General features: G+C 39.7%; 1 protein-coding gene across 10 annotated transcripts in view; it reads right to left on the bottom strand.

The window, feature by feature from the left end:
* The window catches only part of raf1b (Raf-1 proto-oncogene, serine/threonine kinase b), a 108790-nt gene that overhangs the window by 73794 nt on the left and 11034 nt on the right, over nt 1-23962 (bottom strand). For 3 of the 10 annotated variants that reach the window (XM_069939828.1, XM_069939830.1, XM_069939832.1), the window contains 2 exons: nt 23206-23342; nt 15839-15897 (listed from right to left, as the gene is read on the bottom strand). The exons of 4 other annotated variants lie outside the window; for them this stretch is intronic. The gene's annotated coding sequence lies outside the window, so the exon portion shown is untranslated. Of the gene's footprint in view, nt 1-10566; nt 10654-15838; nt 15898-23205; nt 23343-23962 lie in introns of those variants that run through there. 3 more of the 10 variants (XM_069939831.1, XM_069939834.1, XM_069939837.1) reach the window with 2 other exon arrangements.

Below are 23962 nucleotides of genomic sequence, written 5' to 3'. Positions count from 1 at the left end.
ATTCATGTAGAAAGGAATAAAACAAATTACCAACTACCAAAACTAATATTGACGGAAAATCAATTAATCCCTTTCACAATAGTTAACCTTTCCTTTAGAGAATGGGAGAGAAAAGGGATCAAAAGATAATAATTTAAGGATAAATATATTATAACTCACGATCCAATGTTTGCACACTACCAACTGAAAACCTACTTGAAGGACAAATTGGGAAACAGTCTGAGGTTACCAGAAGGAAGCAATTTTGAATATGTGATTACAGACACAATGATAATTAAAAAGTTTGTAACAAACATGTACATCAAACTGCAAGAAAAGGAGAATGAGGAAACAAACGGTAAACTTAAACAAAAATGGGAACAAGATCTAAACATAAAGATAAAGAATGAAACATGGGAGAAGCTATGCTCCGGAACTATGAGAAATACAATAAACACGAGGTTACGCATGATACAATATAACTGGATACATAGGCTATACATCACACCTCAAAAGTTAAATAAATGGGACCCAACAGTATCTGACAGATGTTTTCGCTGTAAAAAGGAAACGGGAACAACAATTCATGCAATTTGGACATGTGAGAAAGTGGAAAAATTTTGGGAAGATCTAAACCAGATATTAAATAAAATCACAAAAAGCAAAATACCAAAAAACCCAGAGATCTTCCTCCTAAGTAATATAAGAAACAAAGAATTTGGACTCGATTTGGATGGAGCACAAAAAAGATTTGTTATGATAGCCCTAGCTGAAGCAAAAAAATGTATAATGTCAACCTGGAAATTAGAAGACAACTTGAGAATACAACAATGGTACATGGAAATGAATAAATGTATTCCATTAGAAAAAATAACATATAATTTAAGAAATAACATTACAATATTCGAACAAATATGGGAGCCATACATGAAACACAATAGAGAAGTCCTACCGTGGACTTCCACCACCTAAAATGACAGAAGGAGAAGATAACGAAAATAACTGACTCAGTAAAATTTCTTGTTTATTTTTATTAAGTGACGACATTGTTTAACGGGTTTAATGTATCTTATAGATTGAACTTCAAATAAATGGGAAGGGGGGTGAGGGAGGGAGGGGGGAAAAAGGGGGAGAAAACGACACTATATATTTAAGAAGAAAAATGTCTGTATGTATCTTAGTCAATATGGTTTATAGTGTGAAAAATAAAAAATTTCAAGACACTTCTGAATTCAAACTCAGGATAGATTCCAACGCCCGTTCAATTCATACACACAGACGGTCCTTGAAAGTTAAAAATGTCACCCCGAAACCAGGGGTCATCTTGTACAATAGTACAAAATCCAAGCCTTAACAGTGAAGTACCCTGTCCAGCGCTGCCGCAACTCGCAACGCCCCCCCCCCCCCGCCCCATGCTGTGTCTCAGTGCTCGTACCAAAAGTGTTGAGGCAGAAAAGGTAAATCCATTAGGTGCAGCTGAGATCGAAGAAGTGCAGAACATTGACAATGGTGCACCTGTTGTGCTTTTCTGGAGTGATGGGAAATTGCTGGAATGGTGTTACGTACCGATAAGCATGAGGAGAGTAGTGATGAGGATGAAGAATTTGTGAACACAGGTGAAAAATTGCCCACTGATGATCAGTTACTGTAATTGGTGGGATGGAACAACGTGCATTTATCAGTGAGCAGGAGATCATGGCAGTTTATTCCATTAAAAAGAGACTGCTTAGACAGTAACCACTGTTAATTAGACTGGAAAAAGACTCCAACCTGAAGACGACGGTCACTGTAACAACAATTACAACATTGTTGCAATGTGCTTTCACTGCTTGTACAATACATTTTCAGGTCTTTAGCTTAGTTTGAGCCAGTTTATGTTTGAGGTTTTACTGTATGTTTTACTTAAAATAAATAGTAATTTTATGGTCTATCCTTATCTGACTTCTTTTACCAACCCCTCCCCCCCCACATCCAGCACTGCCACCACCACACCACCCCCCCCCCCCCCCCACAAAGGTCCAGCGCCGCTACATTCGGGGCATCAGGAGCTCGGACGGGCAGCCAGGACTGGGTGGTATTAGTCTTCAGAGCGCCGGAAGCTCGGATGGGCAAGACCAGGTGTCAAGTCCACACAGGAGATCAGGTGGGCAGGCAGCCAGAGTGACAGTCCCAAGTGCCAGGCAGGATAGTCTTATACAACGAGTACAGCTTAAAACCAACATTTTAGGTAGAAATTCAGGGGATTGTCTTGCATGTCAGCATATAATAGTATGCACGAGCACTGGATTTTAGTGACTTATTGTCGCGAGTGGAGATGGGGTGAAAACCTTAGAAAAATAGTTGGCGCTCTTTGGAATTTAAAAATTCTCTTCAAAAAGCTAAAATGAAACGAGGTTTGGCATTTTCTAATTTTATATTTCATTACTGGGCAGTTAATATACGTAACTTGATCCTTTTGCTACAATTTGATATTTGTGTTGACCTCCCCACATGGGTAGAAATGGAACTTAATTTTGTTAAGAATACTTCCTTGTTGGCAATTCTAGGATCTTATCTTCTTTATACAAAAAAACTGATAACCCGATAATTAAACATAGTTTGAGAATATGGGCACAATTTAGAAGTTCTTTGTATTTCAGAGATTTTGCCAGCCCTATTATATCCAATCACTTTTCTCTACCTTCTTTACAAGACACCACCTTCAATAACTGGTACAGATTGGGTAGTAAATGTTTTAAAGACCTTTTTTTATTGGCAACAATTTTGCATCTTTCGAACAATTGGTGGTAAAAATTTAATTTACCCATTTTTAGATTTTACAAATTAGACACTTGGTTCAATCTCACATCCCCAATTTTCCTAGAATCCCTATTCTCAGTGCAGGCGAAAGGCAATAAACACTGTGAGGGAGTCCACACACCCCTCATGTAAACTGTTCTCCCTTCTGTCATTTGGTAGGAGGTACTGGAGTATTTGGGCTCTTAAATCCAGATTGGGCAACAGTTTTCACCACCCTCCCAAAGCCATCAGGCTCCTTAACTCCCAGAAGATTTGGGGATAGGGTACTGTGGAATGTTGCTGCATACCTCTTAATAATTTAATATGTTTAACTTCTATTCCAACTTTTATTTATGTAAATATGCACCGTGGTCCTAGAGAAACGCTATGCCGTCTCTACTGTGCGAGCATGGTATGAACGATAAATAAAAGGTGACTTGACTCAGCGGCCTTAACCACTGCTGCCTCTGTGTTAACTGCAGGCACCTTCCAACTACTTCACAACATGGTCTCTGGATAAGTTGGGTGGGAGGCAAGAGATGCAAGCTACATGCATGTTCACATTTATTTGGAATTCCATGGCTGCTGGCCTTTCAGTATTGCCTTATACCTACCTAGTATCTTTCTTTGAATATTATCTCTCGCGTCTACACCAAAACTGAAAGTCTCGGTATCAGACCACATTTCAAAGACATGCATTACTCTCAAGTGCTGAACTATGTGGCCAAAGTGCCATCTTTCAGATCCGACAGTAAACCAGGAGATATTAAAGATGCTAAACTAGAAAGCCCACAGATGCTGGCAACACAAAACCAGGCTAAGCAGCATCCCTAGAAAGTGAAAGGTAACCAATGTTTCAGACCAACACGATTTGAACAAATTAGCTGCTCATAACCATAATGTTCTGAATAGGAAATTCTTGCAGACAAAACGGTTTCTCCTCCGCAAGTGAGCCAATTGTCTAAAAAAAAAATTCAATGATTTCTCAAGAGCGTGGAAGGCATAATGTGGAAGTTCTTTGCTTCACTATAGTTTTTACTAATTTTGTGCTCCCATCCACAAAATTTGTGGTGCCTTCTAAACTATTGTATTAACAACCCTGGATATGTCAAGATCTATTCCTTCATCTAATTCATTAATATACAAGATGATAAGCCAAGGACCCACCAGATTCCTGGGAAAATACTATTACCTATAGCCCATCAGGAATACATTTTGTTTTATATAAACACCTCAGTCCACTGCTTTTCACCTTATCACAAAAAATGTAACCTTGCAACATAGTTTCATTTGTGATTATTATCTCCTGCGAAGCCTTACAAAATACATCCATATTTCTTTGCCACTTATCCAAACATTGTTTAAATGCCTGTAACAGTCTAAAATGTAGTTCAACAGCAGGGCTTAGCACTCTGCTCTACACACTTCGCATCAATAGCCCAGGAATCAACAGCCAATCGGCCTTTATAGTGCCTTGTGTGAAAGCAAAATCAACTCAATGCCAGCATCAGATGACATCATCTCACGCTGGGGATTGACGGTCTCACCCCTAGTACAATCCCCAGTGGATGCAGATGCCGGCATTGAAATCAGGCAAGTGTGAAACGGGTAATTGCATTGTGTGATTAAATTACCCAAGTTTTTGAGTGAGTCCAGGAACATGAAGGAAGAAAAGATTAAAAAGGTATAAACTTTGCCATGGGAAAGTCCCAATAGCAGAGAATTTTTAAACCGCATGGGAAAGTTGATAGCGCTTTAGCACACAATTGTGTGACAATTATAAAGACTGTGGGGGGGGGGGAAGTGATGGCGGACCTGACTTCCCAGAATGCCGTGCAGCAGAGAAACCCCTCCATCGCTGCTACATCCGGTCATACAACCCTTTCTCTGCCGCACAGGAGGGAGATTGAAAACCTGGCTGAATGGTGCACCAACAACAACCTTGCACTCAATGTCACCAAACTAAGAAACTGATGGTTGATTTCAGGAAGGGAAAACCACAGGTGTACGATCTAGTGATAATTGGGGGACCAGAGATGGAGAGGGTGAGCAAATCTAAGTTCTTGACAGTCACTAGCTCAGAGGATCTTTCCTCGACAGAACACAAATAGCATTTGTGAAGAAAGCACGTCAGTGCCTCTACTTCCTCAGGAATTTGCAGGGGTTGGTACGACATCGGAAACCCTGGAAAATTCATACAGATGTGCAGTGGAAAGTATGCTGACCGGCTGCATCACGGTCTGGTATGGAGACTCCAGTACCCCTGAGGGTCATGCCTTGCAAAAGGTAGAGGACACAGCCCAGGACATCAGTCAAAACCAAGAGCATCTGCAGAGAACGCTGCTTTTGGAGAGCAGCAGTAATTATCAAGGATGCACATCACCCAGCACACACTCTGTTCTCAATGCTACCATCAGGAAAGGAGTACAGGTGCCTCAAGACTCGCCCTGCTAGGCTCTGGAAGAGCTGCTACCCCTCCACCATCAAATTCCTCAACAACAAACTCAAGGGACTCAGTTAAGGACTTACTTTTACACTTCCACTGATATTTGTTTTCTCTGTATTATAGTTTGTTTACATTTCTTTATTTGTTTATATGTGTACATTGAGTACAGTTTTTTTTTTGAACTAAATGGTAATTCTGCCTTGCCCACAGGAAAAAGAATCTCAGGGTTGTATGTAATGTCATGAATGTACTTTGACAATAAATCTGAAATCTAAATCTCTCCTAACAACTATGTTTATACAATTTAACAAAGGCAAGAGTCAGAGTAGTTACAAACAAAATTAAATTCCTCTGGCATTTTTCTGAGTGATACAGTATGAAATCAGACCCTTCAGCCCGAACGGTCTATGCTGACCTCAATGCCTATCTAAACTAGTCCCATTTGCTGTGTTTGGCCTGCATCCCTTTAAACCTTTCCTATAGATGTTGTCACATCGCAGGCCAGCAGCAAGGATATTCACCAAGGCAGTGTTATTCTTTATCTTTTAAAGCACTATTATTATTATTTATTATAACATATTAGTCAAATCAAACCCATCTACGTGCAAATGTCTGTGCAGGTGCGATACCCAAACCATTACAGCTTTGGCACAATTCTAGAAAGTCATTCCAAAGATCAGTTTTACAAATCCATTGTTGAAACGCAGATTTTTAAACTGATGCACAGAAGTGATCATGAAACAGGTGGGAGTGGCTGCGTGACTGGACTGCCAAAAAAACTCACGAATCCTTGTCAAGTTTCTTCCAGAAAATTATCCGTTCGCACGAATGGTTGCCACATCTCCCCTTTTCCTTACGTAGGGAAACGAAACACGCAACTTCCACAATGGTTCCAAAACCCAGGTATGGGTCAAAGTGACCTTTCCTTTGGTCACGGTGGGGGTTCAATAATTCCCCTAACAGGGAGAATCACCCAAATTGTCCATTATCGCACAATGTCATTCCTGATCAGAGTTTGAGGAGATGGCCACTGGTCAATAATGTGCTGTTTCCTTCAGTGTTCCACACACGACTCTCTCACCACCTGCGTCCCTGGTAAAAGCAAATGTCCTTTCTTCTCTCTAAAGTATCTATCTGGGTACAGCCTGTACCAACTGTTGCCGCCCAGACTCTCCTCAGCTGTGAATGGTTGTGGCCTGTGCTAGCCCTTAAAATGATACACTAAATGAAATGGGAGCTCATAATAACGTGTCTGTAAATTGCACCTGCCTCGATCACTTCCCCAGCAGTTTCTTCCAAACACCCATAATTTGCTGTGTGAAAACCTTGCTCGTCAGAGCCACTTTAAATTGTTTCTCTCTCCCCTTAAACCTTTGCCCACTAGTTTTAGACTAGCAGACCCTGGGGGGGGAGGGGGGGGGGAGGGGGGTGGGGGGAAGGGGGTGGGGGGAAGAACCTGTCAATCTATCGTAACTAAGAGAGTACATAGTTCTAAGATTACATCTCGAGGTGCCTTGCTATATATTGCCTGTTGTTATTTAAACCGGGTACCACAATACTGAAACAAAAAAATTTCCTCCTTCTGACCACAAATCTAATCGCAACCAATTGATGACAATACATTGATACACCAGCCAATTCACATATGTAAACAATGAGAAAAAAGAACAGTGACCAAAGGTTCAAGAGCATCACACTCAACTCCTTTTCTAATTCCATACATGAACAACACTCCAAACCCAGCAAAACTCTCTGCTCGAGAAGGCAAGGGGGGAAATGATCATTTTGCATTTACATTTCTAAACTACAATTAAAGTACACAAGTGAAATTTCTAATTGTGCTGGTTCAACTCTAGATGATCTTTCAGGAAATATTAATGCAAAAATGTAAGGTATCCTGTCTGGCTGCATCATTAAAATAGCCGAGAGAATCACCGGGATCTCCCTTTCCTCTATAGACAACCTTTACTGGGAGTGTTGTCTAAATAGTGCACAAGGAATTATACCATCATGAACTACCATCATGAAGGTATCAAAATCAGGGCTGCCAGGACGGGAAATAGCTTCTTCCCACAGGGTGTGAGACTGATGAAAGTCATCCCAAATATTTATGAACACTTGATTTATGTGATCCCCATGCACTGTGTATTGAGAGTTTTTGTGTGTGCACCGTGGTCTGGAGAGACGCTGTTTTGTTGGGTTGTCCAGGTACAATCAGATGATAGCAAACTTGAAATACTAAAATGGTGAACATACTTTAGAAGGCCAACTGATTCTGTGGCAAGAGAAAACGAAGAAAGAGTTAATGGTTCTGGTTGACAATCTTGCATCAGGAATGGTAAAGAGTGACGCTAAATCGAGTTTTAAATTCAGGGAAAGGGCAAAGGCTCCAAAAGGAAGGGACTTAAAACTGGGAGTAGCCCATTTGCTCAGCCATTCAACAACTCGGGGAGCGATTTTCCACTTCAAACATCAGTTATGCACCTGGTCCCCTTATCCCCAAATTCCTTCAATCTCCAGAAGTCTATCACTCATTATTTTGAACACAATGACTCATACTCCACAACATTTCAGGTGAGAGAATTTCACAGATTTGCCACACACTGAGTGAAGAAACTTCTCCTCATTGCCATCACAATAATGTTAACCCTTATTTTGAGTTTGCCAACTCATGCCCCAGACTCCTCAGCCAGGAGAATTTTGCTGAGAATACCTTTTGTTTGTCTTAACTGCAGAAGTGAGGTGATAGGTTTTAAATTCATCCTAAACTTTGATGGAACAGCGTCAGAAACCAAAAATAGCCAGAATAGAAATAGGATGGGGGGAAAAAAAAATAATGACAGATAACTCCAAGATGATTGAGCAATTCCACCTTGTTACTGCTAGCATTCTGACCGTATTTCCTCTTTCCTCCACCCTCTTTCATCTGTCTCCATCACACTCTTTATTATTCAATCTCTCCTGCCCTTCACCCTATCAGATACACACCCCTCCTTTAGTCTTTTCCCCCTTTCATCTCCAAATGTTCCCAGTGCCATGAAAGGCATTCAACTCGAACCTTTAACCCAGTTAGCCTGGAGATATTCCTTGACTAGCTCAGCATTATTTGATTCCGTATCAAAAGCATTTGCAGGATCCTTTCAAAGGGGTAAACTGTTCTAACCTGACACACAGCATTGTATTCAGTCAACCAAGAGCAGCTGGCAAGCAGACAATCCAATTCTCAAATGCAAAGAGAAGAATTTAGTTTGCAACGTTGAAATTACAACTGATGCTACATAAGAAATTGACAACTAATCAAATCAATGCTTCAACTAAACCAAGGACACATTACAGACCCAGGGTTCTGTATTGGCCTTTAAATACATAATTTCCAAAACTTACTGGTTTCACAGTAACCAAGTAACTGAATGATGTTAGCTTTATTAAAGTAGCATCCAGACATTTTTTTTTAAAAAACAAACTCACCATAAAAACAACCAAACTAAATTAGCAGTTGATACACATGTAGGTAGCAAAATAGAACAAGAAATCAATTAATTACACTTTTGTTCTTCAACTCCAAGTCCCAATAAATAAACATGAAGGTAAACAATTCTTTAAGGAAGTCACCACAGGAGAGATGATGTGCCCGGACAAAATGATGCAGCTGGAGAGGAACCATTTATCAGTTCCCAGAGTACTACTACATATTCAGGATAACAGTTGATACTGTTCCTGCTTTCATTGCAAGATTTATTTGATGTGAGGAAAGTGTGTGGGTACGCATGTTCATAAAAATAATGATATTTTCAGAGCTTCATAAAAATAATATTTTTTATATTTACATCATAACTAAACAATTTCTTAGAAAGATATTTGTCCAAAGTTACAATGTACTTTAATGTCATACGTTAAAGTAAATTAATCGCAAGAGCTGTTGATTTTTTTTTCAAAAAACATTGATAATTCCTCCAAGGTGAATTCTTTGTATCCTCCTTGGTCAATCACTTTTAGTTCAGTCGGAAAGCTTGAAGGGACTGATACAGGGCTGAAGGGAGAAAGCAGGGCAGTGGGATCAGTGTTGGGAGAGAGCAGGGCAGTGGGATCAGTGTTGGGAGAGAGCAGGGCAGTGGGATCAGTGTGGAACTGGGCTGAGGGGTAAGAGTTTGATCGGGAACTAGATTAGGATTTGTTTAATTGAATTTCATCCAAATGTTCCCTAGTCGCTACCTTACTAAACCAGGAAAATAAGAATGCAATCGTGTACATGTAAAATATTTGGGAGAATTCATTTTAAATTTAGGCATATAGCACAGTAACAGAGCCTTTCGGCCTACGAGTCTGTGCCACCCAAATGACTTACAACCCCCAGTAAGTCTTTGAAGGGTGGAAGAATTCAGAGCCCCCAGAGAAAACCCACGCAGACACAGGGAGAATGTACAAACTCCTTTCAGACAGAGCAGGATTCGAACCCCGATGGCTGGCGCTGTAACAGCACTGCCCTAATTGCCATGCTAACCGTGCTGCCCCATGATGAAAACATTTTTAAAATTATAGCTTTACAACAAAATCTAAAAGATCATATTAATTTGTTTATTGTTTCATTGATAGGACTGTTTCACATCATTTGCTTCTAATATTATTTTAATAATGGAACAGCACTAATAAACAATTCACAATGTTTACACTATAAATGCTCTATTGACTTGCTGTTGAATATATTTCTCGATTCATCACAATAATTTTACATAAAACACTATAACATTCAAATTTACAACAATCACACACGTTAAAAATCATGAGACTGCATCTCAATATCATTCTCAAAGATACGATCTGGTTGTTCTTGCTGAATAACAATGATCAATTGCTGAAATCTGTCAACACACAAACTGGCCACCACAGCCTACCTTCCAAAATTTGTAAAACTGAGGCTCCAAATTATCCCAACAAAATGATCCAAAATATTAAAATTATTGGACTATTTTCACTTCTGAGACACTTATAATGTTTTGTGTGGCATTAACATAAAGCCTTCAAGCAGGAATACTGTCTTAGTTGAAACTGCCTTAAAAATTGCATTTCACTATGAATAGGCACCCTTTGCTCCTTTCAAAATATCCAAATGGAACAAATGTACTCCTGCAACTAATTACCATATATTTTGACCCTCAAAAAAATGGGGTCGACTTATACACCAGATATACTTTTGAGACCTTAAATTCAGCTCAAAAAAATAAAACTGTATGCCAATTCAGCGTACAAGTCGACTCTTGAAAACCGGTTTGGCATCTAGGTCAACCTTTGATAAACCAAAAAAAAACCCAAATTTTCACTGAAAATTTTTATTGAACCAAACCACATTCAAAAATCACTCTCACCATCACCATCTGAAGCAAAGATGGCAATAAGTACATCCAGTCATCGTACAGGTCCCAGTCTGTATCTGATGAGGCGGTTTCAGCTTTGTCGTCAGTGTCCCACAGTAAATCATCTTCCGTGTCATCAATGCATAAGTGACACTGCACTTTTTAAAGTGATTTTAATCACAGTCCCATGCCTTGAGCACAAAGTTACACAGCCTATCAAGTGTTGCCGCACACATTGTCCCGCCTTTTGTGAATGATGTTTCTGCATCCATGTATTCCATTCCTTGCGCACATGGTCTTTGAATGGGTTGTTCAAGCAGACATCGAGAGGTTGCAATAGTCAAACCACCTGGGATGTGTCATCAAACCACTCGGGATAACCGCCATGCAAGTGTTATTTTGTGCTAATCTACTTTTAGTCTTCTCAGTTAAGTGGCTACAAAATGTATCCCAGACCAGCAAACTCCGTTCTTTGTGCAAACCCGCTGGCTGTCTGTTCCACACATTGTCTATCCACAGTTTTACACCAATTTCATCCATCCATGCTTTTTCATGAAAATGTACAAAAATACCTGCAGGGAATTTCACTTTAGGTTTAATTTTGCACTTGAAGATTACTGTGGGTCTTAACTTGGTCCCGTCGGCCATGCACGATAACACCACGGTAAACCTGTTCCTTTCATGGCCTGTACTACTGGTTTGCACAGTTTTAACACCTTTCCATTCCACTGTTCTATTGGCTATCATGTCAAAATTCATTGGGGTTTCATCCATGTTTCCGATATTTGCCAATGCAAACTGGTGTTTCTGCCGACTACTGGTGAAAACGTAGAGCAATTTTTGTCATATCATATTTTTCCTGTTCATGAAATGGTTGCACCAGCCGACAGTAGCCTCAAAATCATCACCGAGGTCTGGCTGCAAATTGGCCCACTTCAGTGCAAATGCTCTTATTTTATTTTGCGTGACTACGTAGCAATCTGGCCTCTGTTCACATACCCATTCTGCCACGTGATTTTTCCAACTCTGGCCAACGAGTGATTCCTCTTCTCAACGAACATTGCCTTTTTGGCATTTTTCTTAAAGTCTCTTCTTTCTTCCTCCAATCTCTTACCATTTTCTCATGCACATCAGATTTCCTTGCAGCAGCAGTTGTTGATTTTCTTGGCCATTTCTATCACTTTTCCTTTAAAACTTGCTTCATACTGTTGTTGTTTTGAGGGAGCCTCCATGATAACAACCACCTCCAGCCAGCGGCCTGCATACAAACGCTGACAGACAACACTTCTCAAGCATCACGATTTTGGGAGGAGTTAGCTTATGCTCCCGATATACAAAAACCTTTAAAAGGAAGCTAAAAAAAGGGGAAGAATAATTTTGTCCCAAGATTATGGCTTACGTATAAACAAATATAAAGGCAGCAGAACTTGACCCAACTCCAGGTCTGTGTTAAAACTGCTAACAATCAGCACCTCTCTCTATAAATAATAGCCATTCATTGAAATTGAATTCACAAACCAAAACACATCTACACAAATAAGATGCTCTTACATCAGAGAACTGTACTTTGAAAAGTGTGTTTAGTTTATTGAGATATGGTTTTGGTCTGTGACCACTATTTCATACAAACTAAAAGTGCTACCCAACCCACGATGGTCCGAATTACAATTTTTCGAAATTACGATGTTTCAAATCCATACTTTCAATTTCGAATTCAGATTTGTTCCCACGCTTGCGATATGCTGAACGTTACTTTTTCGTGATGCTGGCCGATGGCAGCATCGCACGAGAGAATCATACAGCATACTTCATGCCCGGTGTGCTTTCAGCTGTATATGTTAATGTTTTTTCCAGTGTGAAATAAAAGTATTCAACATTTAATTAGTATTCTTTTTCGACTTAAATTTTTTTTAAAACTTGGATGGGTTTTCAGGAACACAACCCCATCGTAGGTTGGGGAGCACCTGCATAGCACTGTTTGAGAACAATTTTACAAATGCTGACCATAACAAATACTGGGTTGCATTGTATGCCATGGTCTGGGTGTGCGGCCTCTTTAAGCCAATGCCACTGTGACCAGCACTACACTGATAGGATCTGTCCAAAATGGTACACCCACAGATTACAGTTCTTCAATAAAAATCAAGCTAATTTACAGCAAAAGTTGAATTCATCATACCCACATTTCAGAACAAAACTTGGCTTCAGCAAAACAATTTTAATTAAGACTGAAAAACAGAACTAGAGAATGAACATTGAAATTGGTGAATAGATTTAAAATGTATAGCAGAGTGTGGCTTCTGTTTGACATCTGTAACCTGACAAATGAAGGGTAACTCACTCTTCTGGGAGACACAAATGAACATAAATGGGAGATCCACTAAAGAGATCAGAAGCCAATTAATATGTGGGAGGAGAACATAGGTTTAAGGTGAGATTTAGGAGGACTGGTGGGGATCTACAATCAAAGATATTTTCACTGAGGGTGTCTGGAATACAAAGCCCAAGAAGTAGGGGGAAGCAGATACCCTCACAACATTTAAGAAGAATCTGGATGCATTAGGCTAAGAAAGGAGTGTTAGTAAACAGGATTAAAGTAGATTGTAGAGGCCCACTAACTGGGCCACGACCCGGAACACCAAATGGCCAGCGAACGCAACGACCACACAGACCCCGAAGGAGTCAACGAACTCCGTCCCAGGTGAAAACCCGCCTGGCAGGAAACGACGACCAATCAAGGCCGGCACTGCTGCGACGTCACTCCTGTCGTCAGCAGCAGGGAGAGAATACAAGCAGAGCTGCTGGTGCAATAAACCAGTCTTTGACTTCTTGGGTGTGTCATTCTTTCCACACTTCGCGGTACACACACGCTACAAGAAATATACTTGTTGCTCAACGTAAATGTGGGATAGTTTATGATTATGTCTGTAAAAGAAATATTAAGCTTGATCAAGTTAAAGAATGTCACTGAGACTACTTAATATTAAAAGAATATAGGTTCTCCCAATGTCATAATGATGTGAAATCTTCAAGGACTGATACATATGAAATATTCTCCACATGATTTCCCTAAATCCATGGACAGCAGAATCTGAATGTATTATCATGAACATGACATGAAATTTGTTGTTTTGCAAGCAGCGTCACAGGTGCCAAATTGTGATAAATTACTTTTTAAAAATAAATTAATGCAAAATAAGGGAAATGGGATGTAGTGTTCATTGTCTATTCAGAAATCCAATGACACATCAGTGGTGGGCCTCATCAGCAAGAACGAGGAGGCAGCGTACAGAGGCGAAGTGCAGACACTAACGAACTGGTACAGATCAAACAACCTGTATCTGAAACTTTTTTTTTTGAAAAAAAAACGAGATGGTTGTCAACCTCAGGAAGGCCCAGGGACATCATGCTCCCCTGACCATTTATGGCTCTACTGTTGAGGTCGTCAAGAGTATAAAGTTCCTTGCAGTGCACTCAGTGGACAATCTCACCTGGTCCCTTAACACAAACTCCATAATCAAGAAAGCCCAGCAGCACCTCCACCTCCTGCGAAGGCTGAGGAAAGTTCATCTCCCACCCTCACTACACTCTATGGTTTGGAAGCTGTACCACCTCGGATCGCAAGACCCTGCAGAGGTTAGTGAAGTCAGTGGAAAAGACTATTGGGGGCTCTCTTCCTACCATGACAAACATCTACAACACTCAATGCAGGTGGAAAGCAATAAACATTGTGAAAGAATCCACACATCCTCCATGCAAACTGTTCTGCCATTTGGTAAGAGGTACCATAGCACTCAAGCCCTTACCTACAGAGTGGGAAACAGCTTTTTCCCCCCAAGCCATCAGGCTCCTGAACTCCCAGTACAAATGTGGAAGTGTGCTGTGGACTTTCAGTATTTATACAAACACACATCAAAAATACCCTAATATTTTTAATGTGTTGCTCTGTGATCCTGGAAAAACACTATCTTGTCCTACCATGCGAACATGTTATGGACAACAAATAAAGTTGATGACTAATGGCAGAGGGGAAGAAGTTGTTTCTGGAGCATGTGGCCTGGGTGATGAGGGTCCTTGAGGATAGAGGCTGCTTTCTTGAGATGCCCATGATGGTGCTGGCAGAGTTCACAACTCTCTGCCATCTTCTCCTGTCCCCTCCAAACCAGGCAGTGATGCAACCAGTCAGAATGCTCTCCACAGTAACCTGTAGAAATTTACAAAAGTCTTTGATGACACACCAAATCTCCTCATGAAGTAGTGCCACTGGCAAGCCTTCTTCATGATTACATCGACATGGCAGCTCCTGGATAGATCTTCAGGGACGTCAACCCTTGGGAATTTTAACCCTTTCCACTGCTGACCCCTCGACGAGGGCTGGTTTGTGTTCTCCTTGTCTTCCCCCTCTTGAAGTGTAGAGTTTCTTAGTGTTGCTAATGTTGAATGCAAGGTTGTTGTTGTAGTAACACCACTCGGCCAGCTGATCTATCTCATTCCTGAACACTTCTTCATTGCCATCTGTGATTCTGCCAAAGACCATGGTGCCATCTGCAAATGTGTCAGTTTGAACTGTGCCTAGCTAGCCACACAGTCATGGGTGTAGAGCCAAATACAGTGGGCCAAATATGCATCCTCGAGGTGTGTCTCTGTTGATGGTCAGTGGGGAAATATCGTTTCCAATTCGTACTGACTGTGATCTGATGAAGCCAAGGATCCCATTGCAGAGGCCCAGGTTTTGAAGCTTGCTGACCAGTACTGAGAGTATGATCATGTTGAAACCCAAGCTGGAATCAAAGAAAAGCAGCCTGATTTCCATGTTGCTGTTGTCTCGGTGATCCTGGGCTGAGTCGAGCCAGTGAGATTCCATCTCCTGTGTAGTGATTGTGGCAGTAGGTGAACTGCAGATGGTCCATGTCTTTATTTGGGTACAAGTTAATTTTGCCCATGACCAATCTCTCAAACCATTTCATCACAGTGCTACTAGGTGACAGTCATTAAGGCAGTTCACCCTGCTCTTTCTGGACACCAATATGATTGCTGCCCTTTTGAAGCAGGTGGGAACATCTGACTGCAGCAACAAGACTGAAGATGTAAGATAACTAGCCATTTACTCATTGGCAAAATCAGGCTTATCCATTGCTTTGATGTATTGACATCCAGCCAAAATTAATAAATTTTTGACATGAAACAAAAGCAATTATTGATAAAGTGCAGGAAAACTAAAACAAGGGTAATAGATGATATGAAAGAAAGAGGTCCGTGACAAAGCATTAAAGATTTTTCTCACCTGGATCTGTCAGTTCCAACCAACACTGATTGTGAGTAACTCCTTTCGTGGTGTAATCCCTAAAGCAAATGGCAACGTCAACATTTCATCTTGATCTAATTCTAGACTAAATACATTCCTAACCAGACCTTCTAATAAACATTGTTGATTACAAGGCTCAAGTTATTTCAGACTGTTGCAATACCAGTCGTTCCATCATTATTGTCCTTCAGTTGACTGAATTACTCATCACATTTCAAAGGAATTCAAGGTCAATTTGAAGTTTGATGGGTATGTTGGCATTGGAAAAAGCCCACTTTAAGATACCTGCCCCCTTCCTTGTTCTTTACTTTGGTGAACTACTCCCAAAGCTCTATTCAATACTTCATTACATAATTATGATAAATCATACAGTAAAGATACACCCATAATACATACATATTTTTACCCCTTACAAGCCCCCACCCTAACCCACCCACCCCTCCCAACCTCCCTCTAAACTACCCCAAAAAAGAGGAAAGAAAGAGGAGATCAATTCGGAGCAACACATCAATGCTTCATTACTGAACAGTAGAGAAATCAGCCACAGAATCACCATTTTTGAATTTTGTTAAGTATGGTCAAAATATGAAGTTGGCAAAGGCTAGTTCTTTAAAATAACCCAAATTCAAAAACCAAAGAAAATATTAAAACAATCCAAAGGCATCTGCATTAACCAAAGGGCCACGATACCAAAAAAAGAAAAATCAGCTTTTTGATTTGCCCAACAAAGCTCCCTCGGGGTTTGCAGCAGATTTTAAACATTTCTATTTTCAGTGGATGTCATTAGAATTTAACACAAGCCAAGTCTCAGTGGAGCTCTGCACGGTATTCAGTGCCAGCTAATCTAATGCAGGGATTGCTCTGGCCCTTCTCCAAATTGCAAATTACTAACACTGGCCTTTATGTGGCTAAATATATTTTTGCATGGCTAGAAAGCAAGTGAATAAGAGCTCTGTGTAGAAGCATCAACAAGTTGAATATGAAGACATCTGAACTTCGCTGACTGTCTAGTTTCATGAACTATTAATATTTCTTTCTTGTAACTGTTTCCACTAATGAATAAATCATCTTAAACACTCTACAATCAGTCCTAATGCTTTGAATTTACAAAGACTCTTATTTACCTTCATCGGCAAATCAATTACTAATTTATTTTTAAATGTATTAATATTTTTTTTAAAACATAACTTTCCATGGCAATCATGGTATTTATTCTAAAATTTAAACGTTCAATCTGGGTAATGTTAGCAGCAGACTTCAACCAGGAAAAAAAATTAACAAAAATATTTTTACTGTTTTGCTAATCAGAGCACAGAATGAAATTTTAGGAGTTAGGTGGGGAGGGGACCAAGAAAATTCTGGAGGGGTCCATTCCAAAATATTCTAGAAGAGGATTCCAAGTTTGAATGGCTCGCAAACAAGTGACTGAAGGTGCAGAACACCTAGATGGATCAATTGTAAATAAATGACTGATATATTATTAGCTTTCTAAACTCTATCACCCATTGAATTGTCAGGATGCTTGCTGATATCAATTTGCTCACAAGACAAAAGTTCCTCATGGGTTGACTTCAGCTCCCACTCCAAATTCATAACTCACCCAAGCTCAATGGTTCTCAGCCTTTTTCTTTCCACTCACATACCACCTTACGTAATCCCTATGCCATTGGTGCTCTGTGATTAGTAAGGGATTGCTTAAGGAGGTATGTGGGTGGAAAGAAAAAATTTGAAAACCACTGTTTTAATCGTCCCTCATTGGCTCGTTATGTGCACGGTTTCATAACTCTAAAGGAAATGGGCCAATGACAATTATTCTCAAGCAAAATATTTCAATAACAATTGGGTCTAGAGCAGAGATTCCCCACCTTCCCACTCACATTCCACTTTAAGCAATCCCTTACTAATCACAGAGCACTGATGGCTTAGGGATTACTTAAAGAGTAGAAAGAAAAAGGTTGAGAACCACTGCCCTTGCTATTCTAGCAGCATAAACAAGACTATTTGCATCCTCACATCTCTCACTTGGCTGGGATTCTAGCATCTACAATTCCATCTACCTGCACCATCCAAATATCACCAAGTCCATTGACTTACCTATTCCAATTGTTGCTCTTACTGGCATCCAGTAAAACTTGAACTCATAAAACTCGACTCCTCTAGCCCAAATTGCCCATGTTTGATATTCTCCAAAAGTTCCCATCTTTGCAACAATAAACAAGTATCATTATATTAAAATCCCCCTGTACTCCGCTGCACCCTATCACTGAATCACACTCCACCGTTAGAATCCTTTGAAAACAGTTACCATCCTGAAATTGATCAGAGCTTGGTTTGGTGGGCAGGCGGCCAGGGCCAAAAATAAGGGGTCTTTTGTTTTACACAGGACATTGGAAAGTATAAGATTTATAGGCGAAAAAAAGTGGGGGTGGGTGGGGTTGACTAGACTATTACATGGGATTGGCTACTGTACAAGAGAAAGATTGGACAAAGCAGTGCAAAGCGCCATCATGTTAATAATGAGAGGTCCCTTGGATAGTCCAATAATAGAGGGGAAGAAACCGTCCTTGAATTTGATGAATGTGTTTTCAAACTTGTGCAATGGGAAGGGGAAAATGTAACCAGATGGGATGAATCCTTTAACATTTTGGTACATCAGCAAACAACATGCATCTTGTGCTAGTGAATTAATTTTATAGAAAGAAAGGGTTTCTAACCATATGTGAAGAAAATCCAAAAATCTGGGTCCACAGCTAGATCTAACATTTCACAAGAGTGATTCTGGAGAGCAGACAGGAAAGAGAAAAAAAAATCCAGGGGCAGGCTTGGTGACTATTGGCTTGGAGTAGAAGCATCAACAAGCTTGGTATCAAATTTGCCTGTCAAGCTCCAATGGAGTTATTTGGTGGGGTCCCCATTGGGGAAAAGACAGAAAATTGGATAATTAGTGGTAAGAGCCATACCCAAATCCTCTTTCCAGCATTGCACAAAGATCCACCATCAATTAACAGTGAAACATAATGCATAGGCTCTATGAAGGCCAACCTCTACACAAGTAGTCTGCAAAATGTTCATGGGGGCCTTGGAGAGAAAAAGAGTGTACAGGACAAATCCCCAAGTTTTAATTAAGTTTTTAGTGTTCACTAAAATATACCACTTTATGAAACAATATATAGGCATACATTTCTCCACATCACACCATTCTTAGCTCTCGAGATCATATTCTGGAATACTCTTCATAAACATTGTTTTATCACTCTTTGCCTGAAGATTAATAAATCTCACATCTTTTGCTAAGATTTAGGTAATCTTTCCTCATGAAGCCTATTTTTTTCCTGTACAAGTATCAAGTTTTGTTAAGTGAAGCAGCTTGCAACATTTTATTAACACTGTACAATGTTTCTAAAGTGATATGGTTGACATGGAGGCTGTGGAAGTTTTGTTTGAAACAAAATGTGTACAAAGTCAGCCAATATTTCGTATGAAGAAAGATTGGATACACTTGGCTTGTATTCTCTGGAATTTAGAAGATTGAGGGGGGATCCTATAGAAACATAAAATTCTTAAATGATTAGACAGACTAGACGCAGGAAGATTGTTTCCAATGCTGAGAAAAACTAGAACCAGGGGGTCACAATTTAAGGATAAGGAGGAAGTTTTTTTTAGGACTTCTGGAAAAATTTCTTCTCTCAGAGGGTGGTGGATCTGTGGAATTCTTTGCCACAATAAGTAGTTGAGGCCCGTTCCTTGTCAATATTTAAGAGTAGGTTAGATTTGGCCTTTGTGGCTAAGGGGATCAAGGGGTATGGGGAGAAGGTAGAAACCGGGTACTGAACAGCCATGATCATATTGAATGGCAGTGTAGGCTTGAAGGGCCAAATGGCCTCCTCCTGCACCTATTTTTCAATGTTTCTAATATTTGAGCTGCAGAGGTGATGAAAGTATCCAAACAGCTCAGAGCCAGATTTGTGAAAAAAAACATGTTGCGCTTCTAATGGGAAAGTTTATAGCAGCATTATAATAAATTCATCATGTAATTTGCCAACCAAATTTATTGGTCAAGCATGCACATCCAGAACGGTCCCTCGGGAAATTTCACACAACACTAGTTTCATTCTTGCTCATCCCACAGTCCCTGATCTGGCCTAGGATTAGTATAGAAAAATCCTATCCAATTACTGCTGGGGTAAGCAGATTTATTTTAGATGTGCAAACTCCAGCCAGATGCAGTTACTTATTCTCTAACTTTTCCAACAACTTTAGTTTAACGTTCTGCATCAAGTTCAGGAAATGTACCTACAACTTCGTAGGGCAAAGGGATTTAGGGAGATTGTATGTTTAGTATATTAAATAAACTGGAATGCACCATGTTCAGATTACTTTTCTAAAGTTTGGATTAGAAACTCATGATGATATTATTGTGGTTAGTCATCCAATTTAACCATACAAAATGTTGAATAGGAAGCTAATGAATATTGGAGGCCAAGATCATCTTTGCCAAAGCATTTTCTTTTCAACCCCCAGCACACATTCAACTTTCGGTAACTTCCCGCAGAATTGAAACTTAATTCATGCCAAAAGAACATTTTACATAAAAAAAATTTATTACAAGTGGCCCCAAGAAATTATTTGGATTGTCAATCTGGCCATCACCCCAAAAACTTTGTGTTGCCCCAACCCCAACTTTACAAACAAGTAGATGTTGAATTAATTTTCAAATAAAATTTATTTGGGCATGACACTTCAGACATGAAGACAATTTCTAATTTCCCAAAATTCTTCTGATCCTAATTATTTTGCTAAAATTTATGATGTCTGACGAAAAGGTTTCTCTGTCAAACTTCATGACAATCAACAAAAATTCCATAATCCGCAACAAAGCAAAATAATAGTTCTTCATTATAAGATGCATTGAATTGATGGTGTTCTGTTCCTGGCAGCTGGATTTAATAACACTGCCCTGACATTATCTGCTCTCAATTGCGCAGTGTCAATTTCAGCCTGCAAGTAGAAGACAACTTAAACACAACAGTACAACAAAAAGTTAGGAAATTGAAATTTTTAAAAACTCAGAATTTTAATCAGGAGGGTTCAAGCAATCCACAACTTCTACCAGTTGGAAGGACAAAAGCAGCAAAAGCATGGGAACACCATTATCTGGATGTTGACCTCCAAGCGACACATCATCCCGACTCAAAGATAATATTGCTGGTTTCCTTTTGCAGTCAGAGTCCCAATCCTGAAAATCCCTTATGAATAGTATTGTGAATATACCCTCAGAAGGCAGCTCATCACCACCTCTCCAAGGGAAACAGCAATGAGTAATTAGTAACTGGCCCAGCCTGTGAAGCCCATTTTCCTCGATTGAATGTGGTTTTTTTTTTAAAAAGAAGAAAATACTACATCACATAAACTGTCCTCAACTGCTGAAACCCTGCAGATAGTGAGACTTGCACAAGGGGGTATTTAGATTTAATGCAGCCTGACCAACATACTGTGGCACCACTTGAAATTCTTGTTCACAAGGACATACAAAATGCCCAAATGCATTAGCAATAAGGGAACAAGAAAAAAATTCAATTATGTATTAGTTTCCATTGGTACCAAGTACATCACTTTCCAGCCCTCAACGTGCTTTCTATGTACATCCATTTATAGACCATTAGCATAACTCATTGATTTAAAGTACCACAATTAACAAAATTCACTTTTTTTTAACAATGCCAACTCTAGAACATGCACAAATGTAACCACCACCTTCACTGGTCAACATGAATGTAGTAAAGCATACCAAAGGACTTTACAGGAGCCAAATATTGATACCTAGCAAAAAAGAGAAAGCAGCCAAAAACACAATGCTGGAGAAACTCAGCAGATCAAATAGCATCCTTCATGTCGCAAAGATAAAAATACATGATCGATGTTTTGGGCTGAGCCCTTCATCGAGGTACGGGGAAAAAGTCATCAAACATCTGAATAAAAGGACAAGGGGTTTGCTAAGGCAGGAGGTAAAAGGTGGAGAAGGGAGGGAGGGCACAGCAGCAACCAAGGAGAGGAGGGAAGGCTCCCTGAATAGAGAAGGAAGCGGACAGAATGAAGGAAAAGGAGGGAGAATGGATGGCAGGTTAGCAGAAACCGGAAAAGTCGTTGTCAATGCAATCTGGATGGAGAGCACCCAGACAGAAAATTAGATGTTGTTCCTTCAATTTAGGGGAGGCCTTGGTGGGATAGAACAGGAAGCCATAGACAGACATTTGAGTATGGGAGTGTGACGCAGGACTGATTTTGCTCGAGAGCAGCAGGGATAACAGAGGGGAAGCAGTGAGAAAAAACATCCCACAGAACTCCCTTCGCCGAGCAAAGGAGAACTTCTTCAGGGTAAGTATTGTCGGTTATGTATTTTTATCTTTATTTTATAAAGGACACTGTTTGACCTGCTGAGTTTCTCCAACGTTGTGTTTCACTTCAAGCACGCTGGCTGCAGGCTCTCATGCTTTACTACAGAGAGAAAGAAGTTTATCAAAAGGCAGGTTTTAAGATGGGTTTTTAAAAGATGGGAGCGAGGGAGAAATAGAATTACTTGAGGAGGGAATTCCAGAGCTCAGCCCCAGCAATCAAAGACATCGCCACCTCAGGTAGACAAAGGAAACAGATTTTTTTTTAAATCTCAAACTGGAGAAATAGGGTTTTCAGAAGATCAGTGGAACGGCAAAAAGTTCAAACTATGAGAAAATATTAAAATATTTGACACAGCCAATGTAGTTCATAGATTAAAAAGATTATGTGCAAATTAGTACATGAACAATAGTATTTTGGATCGACTTTCTACGAATGGTAGAAGATGTGTACGTGAAACTGGCATTTTATTACTATGATTTCAGAACCATTTAAAAAAAAAACACCCCAATCAAGTGTGATAATTGCATACCAAAAAGCAGAAGTGCAAAGAGGAACTTCTTTCTAAAAACAGAACTTTTATCACAGTGGTGGTTTAAAGTTAATAAAATATACTATATCCTTTCAACAGTTAACAGGTGACATCATATACTATGAAGCACTAAAAATATATCACATCACATGCCAAACTGAACAAAGCAATATCCACAAAACTAATATTTATTACTCTCAGTTATAAATGGAAAAAAAAATGTTTTACTGGATCACTGAAATGCGATGGGGAAATGTAGTGTTGTAATTCCCAAAGTATTCCCTTTCAAGTCTTACAAATCATACTTTATTGCATGTCAACATACAGGCATTATGTTAACAAAATCTAGAAACCATTGCACTTATTCACTAAATTATTTACTGCAGATTCATACACACTCAGAATGAAGTATTCAACATACCAGAGCACACCGATACTAAAACGCAAGACTATCAGCCCTGCCAAATTCTGTTGGTGCCATGGAGACTGCATCCTCCTCTTCAAGATGCTTTCTTGTGGAAAGTACCCATTCCCTTGCTTGTATGGTCTACAGGGGTACTAGTTGACAACAAAAATTTTATAATCCAGTAAACCTCGCAAGATGTTTCTGAGAATTTGATACAAAGCCACAAAACATGCAGTAAAACCCCTGGTATCGGGCACTTATGGGGATTGAGAGATGCCAGACAAGTGAATTTTCCAATCCCTTGAGATTGTGTGTTGAATGGATTGGCAAACTAATGGCAAACCTGTATTTTTTAACCTATTTGTTTTCTTTTTTTGCCGGTTGCTTGGGATTGCCAATTGCTTGAATTCCAGATAACAGGGGTTTTATTGCATTAGGAATGAGAGCCGTAAAATTGATCAAAAGACGGAGACTTTAATGTCTTAAAGAAAGTATTTAAGGAGAAGAGCTTTAGGGAAGAAATTGGATCAGCAGATAAAAGCATGACAGCCTGTTGTGCATTGATGCTCAAGAGATTAGAACCTCAAGGGGAAGGGCTGTAGGGTCAGAGACTCAGTAATATTGCACATCATGGAGAACTTTGAAATAACATCATTGTAAATTATTAAAAATACTCAAAATGCTGAAATAAAAACAGAAAATATTGAAAATAGTTGTCAGGCAATTATCTGTGGAAGGTGAAACAAAATTAATATTTCACATCAAAGAACCT

Source organism: Narcine bancroftii, chromosome 5 (assembly GCF_036971445.1).
Source record: "Narcine bancroftii isolate sNarBan1 chromosome 5, sNarBan1.hap1, whole genome shotgun sequence".
Taxonomy (NCBI): domain Eukaryota; kingdom Metazoa; phylum Chordata; class Chondrichthyes; order Torpediniformes; family Narcinidae; genus Narcine; species Narcine bancroftii.
This window is presented reverse-complemented; position numbering and strand designations above follow the sequence as displayed.